A 6,697-nucleotide genomic window follows, 5' to 3' on the forward strand; every position below is an offset into this window, starting at 1 on the left:
GGTTACAGGATATTGTTGGCCATGTAGAACAAAGTTACAATCATATCAGCTATGAATTCTAAAGGTGGCTCACGGGGCTATATGGCCAATTCATGCACCTGTTTCTTATGTTTTTAAGTTCCATGTAATCTGCAAAATTAGAGTACATTCTGATATGAGACAATTTTATCACCGAATTTTAATTATTTCCACAGAAGGTATACTTTATCTGCATGGTGAGGCTGTTGGAGACATAAGGATATCTGCTGCAGATGCTGATGTAAACTCACCCTTTATTGTTCCACCCATGGGGTTTCCATTCCTTGATTCAGTTTGGGATAGATTATATGTAAGTAGAAAAAATACATAATAGTTTCCTAAAAAGATGTGACCACCTTAATTAAAAAGAAACAGTTCATATTATTTCTTGCAAAATTGTTTTGTCCGATAAAGCCATCCAGATTTTCCTGTCTTTCTGATACAGGTCGATAGGGATCTTCACATTTTCAAAATATTTAGAATTGATCTCCAGCTTTTGTCCATTCTTAATTCTTCTACTAATGACAGCCATGCTTCAGCAAGTGTTAAGCTTTGGATTTCCTTCCTTAAACTTCTCCATCTCTGTAATTCCTCCAAAGGGGTCCCATACAAACATTGACCAATATAAGAAATAAGGGCAGGAGTAGTCCATACATTGGTTCGGCCATTTAATAAGAATGTGGCTCTCTTTATCTTTATTCTCATCTTAATTTTCCTGTTTGATTCTCCTCCTCCTCAATTCCGCATATTCAAAGATCTTTCTATTTCAGCCTTGAATATATCGAATGACCCAGAATCCATAACACACTGCGATAGAGAATTCCAAATATTCACAAATCCATATATGATTTTTTTTCAATAATTGAGAAATAGCCCTCCTCCTCATCTCAGTATTATGTGTACATCCCTTGATCCTGAAACATGCCCCCTTGTTCTACAATGGCCCAGCAAGGAAAGGTTCTTACAACAACTAATGTACCAACCATCTCAAAATCTGATCCCTCATTGGAATCACCTTCATTGTTTCCATTCTGTTTCAATATTTTCTCACTTATTCTAGCACTATTTTTTGTTTGTTAATTCTCTCATGAAGCAGCATAACACATCTAAAATGTATATCAACTCTAACAGATGTATTTATATTTGTATTATTGACAGAACAAGCGGAATTGTTTTACAAAATAGCATGTCTTGGTTTTGCTTCGCTCATCACCATGCATTTTTCAAACACGACTGTTTTGATTTTTGAAGTGAAGAGATATTAGAATGTAAAAATTATATTGTTAATGGGCGGGGTTGTGCTGACATCTGCTAGAGGATCTAAAACTGAAATTAAAGTAAATCTTTGACTTTTGTACATGGGCCACAATCTGTGGAAATTCAGGTATTGCTGACAAATTTGTGGAGCCACATTTACTTGTTTGGTCTGCAAACGGGCAGCCGTGGAGCACATAACCCCAGCTGCACCTGATGCAGAATCCAAGACCCTATTGATACAGTGGGGAATATAAGGCAAAGGTCTGAGGAAATGGGGAAATGAAAGTTACTGTTAAACAAACTGATTCCTGGTAATGAATAATTCTTCACTTTTGTTCAGATCAATATTGGCAGTCTATTCGAATGTTGGCATAGCAGCCAATCGTAACCTGTCCACATTCATCTGCATATATGTAAATTTTCAAAAAAAGGACCATTTATTAGGAATCGCTGATTTTCTCTTTCCTGATTCAGAGCGACAATAAAAAACGTCAGTGTATTTATCGCTATATTTCTTCAACCACCTTGTTAGAATTTAAATTTTGATTATTTATACATGATAACAGAAAATATATTGGTGATCAAATGTATATATTCAGAAGTTCATAGATGTCAAGAATATAAAAGTTTGGATGGTCTCTATAATCAGTCTATGAAGCCCACAGATATTCCTAATATGCAAAAACTGGGAACATAACATTGAGCTATATCTTTGGGGACAGTGTTTGCTCTTCTTTGATATTGTCTGCAAAGTAATATGACAAAATATCCTCATTGCAATCCTACATGCAATTTTTCTTTCTTCTAGTTTTCAGATAATGGCCTGATGCAATTCCAAAATTTTCAGTCAAATGAGAAGTATTTATATCCAAACCCATTCGAGAATGGATTCGCAGGCAATGAAACAGTGCCTATGTTGGCTGTGTTCTGGGATGATGCAGACCTCACTTTAGGGACCGGGAAGCTATTATATCAGGTTTGCCTTTTAAATCATGCACATTCCTTGATTAGGAACATTTTGTATTTGCCGAACAACAGATTCATGAGTTTAGTTTAGTTTTGAGATACAGCATGGAAACAGGCCCTTTGGCCTACCTATCATCGATCACATGTTCACACTAGTTCTATTTTATCCCACTTTCTCATCCACTCCCCACACATATGGAGCAATTTATAGAGGTCAATTAACCTACAAATCCACTCGTCTTTGGGATTTGGGAGGAAACCGGAGCACCTGCACGAAACCTATGTGGTCACAGAGGAGAACATGCAAAATCTACACAGACAGCACCGGCGGTCAGGATCAAACCCGGGTCTATGGTGCTGTGAGGCAGCAGCTCTACAGGCTGCGCCACTGTGCTACACATGAGGACCATTAAATCTCCATGCCTTGGCAAAATGGCCATTTTTTATGTATGTCTTGAGAACGAATTCTAGCAGGTTGTTTGAATGCTGTGTAATTGATAGCCAAATGCAGTTGAAACCTGATGTGCAGTTGATACTTAATATGGTCACCATACTCACTTATATTGTGTCAAATAAGATTCTAATCAGACTCATAATGCCATAACGACACCCTGACCAAATAATAATTAAGCTCAGAATGATTTAACTTGTTTACTTAACAATTAGACTGAGATTGATTTTAATTGAACATATTCTCCACATTCTGGTAGAAAGACATCATTTTTAATGCAGCATTTTCCTGCTTGATAAACGTCATAATTTAATCTATTCAAACATTTGCTGGCATTGCATATATGTTTTTAAGGGTATTGAGGGAATATGTAAATTCTGTGTAAGATAACATATTAAAATGTTTGGATGAAAGAAACAGAAATCATGTCTTGTTCCTATTTCAGGTATATGATGAGAGTAAGAACGATCTCTATTCTCAAATTATTTTCAACAGAACCACTGAAGAAGTAAACAAGCATTTTGCAAAGAATATCAGCACTAATTTTGTTCCCAGATGGATATTAAAAGTAACATGGGATCATATCTTACCAGTTTCTTTTCAAAAACGAAATAAGAGTCAGGTAGGTCAGTAAAATACAAAATTGCTTAATTCAGGTTAATTGAGCAAAAGATGGCTAAAAACAGCATTAGCACTCAGTGAAAAACTATCATACATTAATCTTGCTAGTTTTACCTGGAGTCCTTTGACTTTCTAAATCTCATGGGAACCTAAATAAACATTTGTGCACAGATTTTATAGACTGCAAATAGGCTTAACAATAACCAAAATCAAAAAATTGTAGATACAGAAACTTATGCTGTAAGTAAGTCCATTACATTTAACTGTAAGTTATGGGTGCAGATAGGATCAAGAAAAGTATAGCTCCTACTAAGCAATCCTTCTCTCAGCATATTTTTCTGCAGGTACTTCCCCTCCTCTGAACATCTAATGTTACTATAGCCGTTGATTTATCTTATTTTCTTAATTCCGAAACTGTCACGCTTCCTTCTAAGATTCATCCTATCTTTTCTCATCCTCCTAATGTTATTCTCTAGGGCTCTCAAAGCAACACATATAACACATACAGGGTTTTTTTTTGTAAGACTGTATTAAAATTATCATTGGTTAATATATTTATTTGAAGATTTTTCTTCTTTTTAGTGAAAAACAAGACAGCAATAAATAGAATTGTAAATTGGTTTGTTTATGCATTGGAACTGCATACTTTTGTAGTATGAAGTTGCAAATACATCGAATAATAATTCTTGATATTTAAATTTTCTCAGGACCATACATATTTCACAAAATTATTTCCATAAAAATAACATATCATGAATTACGTAATTAAAAATTAATTAAATAAATAAATATATTTGTCATATTTTATTATGCAATTATAAATAACATAAATTATACAATTAAAATAATGTGGTTAATGTCACCAAAATGAATGAAAGACCATGATATGACCATGATAAGACCAACATATCATGTTCTTTTATTCATTTTGGTGGCATTAACCATGTTATTTTAAACAGATTAATTATCTAAAGTAGCAGATAGAAACATTTCAGATGAAAGTATTACAAATCCTTGAAATTTAAGGCACAATTGGATGGCCATTCAGCCCATTATGACCATATAGTTAAAAGGGATCTATTTTGGTTAATACTAATTTCTGTCCAGTTTATAACATTGTAGGAATATTGTAAATGTGGTGATTGTTTCTTTCTCTTTTCCTGGATTAATATTGTGCGTTCCAGACCCAAAGTATCCAAAGAAAATCCCTCAATTCCTACTAATCATTTTATTAAGTAGTTTTGAATTTATATTCCTAGTTCTTGCTTTTTTTCACAAATAGGTCCGGCCTGTTTATCTTGTTTAGACATTTTGATTTTATTCCCATTGATTAAATCAATCCACAGTCTCCTTTGTTTAAAAATAAACAATCCCAATCTAGTCCATCTCTCTTCACAACTACAACTCTCAATTTCAATAAATGTGTGTGGATACATTCTGATTCCAAATAGATTTATTGAAATAGTACACATAATAAAACAGATTATATTTTTTAATTTATGAATTACTAGACCAAGGGGGACCCATTGGGTCCCGTCCCCTCAACGCATGGTTGAGGGGGGTGGGGGGGCTGCGGTGCCACACACACACTAACCACCCTTGATATTATATTAATCGCTCCTTTGATATTCATCGGTCCTTTTCCCCCATCCCCCGCCCTATCCACTCACGCATAGCCACCAACAGCGCAGGCACGGTTAGAGAGGGAGAGGGAGGGGGGGTAGAGCGGATGGGCGGAAGAGAGGGAGAGGGTGAAGGGGCAGAGAGGGAGGGGGTAGAGAGGGAGGACAGAGAGGGAGAAAGAAGAGAGGGTGGGGGCAGAGAGGGAGAGGGGAGAGTGGGAGGACGCAGAGAGGGAGGGGGGCAGAGAGGGGAGGGGGGAGAAAGGGGGGGGGTAGGAGAGAGGGGGAGGGGGGGTAGAGAGGGAGGCGGAGGGGGATAGAGAGGGGGGGGGGAGGGGTAGAGAGGGGGGGGGGGGGTAGAGAGAGAGGGGGTAGAGGGGGAGGGGGGTAGAGAGAGAGGGGGGGATGTTGGCTGCCTTTTTAAGATAGCGGGGGGAGGGTGCGCGGGGGGGTGTGAATAACCGGGGTGGGGGGGTGTAAATAACCTGGGGGAAGGGGTTTCTGAATACTGGGGGGGGGGGGGGGGGGAGTGTAAACAACACGGGGGTAAGCTGTGGGTGTGAATAACCGGGGGGGGGGGGGGGGGTTGGAGAGTGTGAATAACCCGGGGGGGGGGGGGGGGGGGGTGAATAACCTGGGGGAGGGGGTGTGAATAACCCAGGGGGGTGGGTATGAATAAACGGGGGGGGGGGGGGGGGGAGGGGAGGGGTCGGGGAGTGTGAATAACCCGGGGGGTGTTTGCTGCCTTTTTGAGCTGGGGTTCCGTGCTGGCCGTGCAGAGAGAAACTCAAGCCGTGACCCATTAGTTTGTTGTGCCATCACAGCTCCTCAGAAACATTGCTTCGCTGCTTGGTCTCACTCATTTTCTCTGAAACATAAGCCCGGCGGCGGCTTTTTTTGCGGTGCGGGAGGTGTGAATGCGGCGGAATAACCCGGTGCGGGGGGGCAGAGGGGGCAGAGTGTGAATAAACCGGGGGGGAGTGTGAATAACCCAGGGGGGGGAGTTTGAATAACCTGGGGGGGGTGTGTGAATTACCATGGGGGGGGGGGGGGGGGGGGGGGGGGGGGGTGGGGGGGGTGACATCACTCGAAGTGCATGGAATATTCTGTGTGTGAGACGGCTCTGTGCTGAGCCATTGTGATGTCAACAGTGAAAGCTGGTCGTTTTAGATTCAAAGGCTTTTGATGCTTTTAAACTTTTTCTGTAATAAGTCGAGAAATAAAGCATAAAATGTTCAGTGAAGGTAAGCTCTGCCTAGAGGGGAAAAATATGAATCAGAATAAGTAAAAATGTTATCGTTACCATATAGTGTTTTTGCGAAGATGTAAAGACGCACGCATATACACACGTACAAGATCAGAGTTTTAGACTTATACTAGACCAACTGGGACTTGTTGGGTCCCTGTTACATGGGAGGCCTGGTCCCCCAACGCAACCCATTCCCCAACACATTATTGTACCACTAACCCCTGGCCCCCACGGGAGGCATGGTCCCCAAACTCAACCCGTTCCCGAACGTAAGATTCCAGCACTCCCCTGCCTCCCTCAGCAGTGGACTTTAAAAAAAAAATTCCGATTGCACTTCTCCTGCCCAATTCGCCCTCCCCCTCCTGATGAAGCACTTGCTGTGATATCCCATTGAGGTGAAAAGTTCAGAGTGTCCTGTCTTGCAACTTTGTGTCGAAGTGTGTTGGAAGCTGTGAGGAATAATTTTAACAGTAAAAATCTTGTGAAAGTTGGCATTTTTAAATGTTTTAATCA

This window comes from Leucoraja erinacea, chromosome 8 (genome assembly GCF_028641065.1).
Source record: "Leucoraja erinacea ecotype New England chromosome 8, Leri_hhj_1, whole genome shotgun sequence".
Lineage (NCBI taxonomy): Eukaryota > Metazoa > Chordata > Chondrichthyes > Rajiformes > Rajidae > Leucoraja > Leucoraja erinaceus.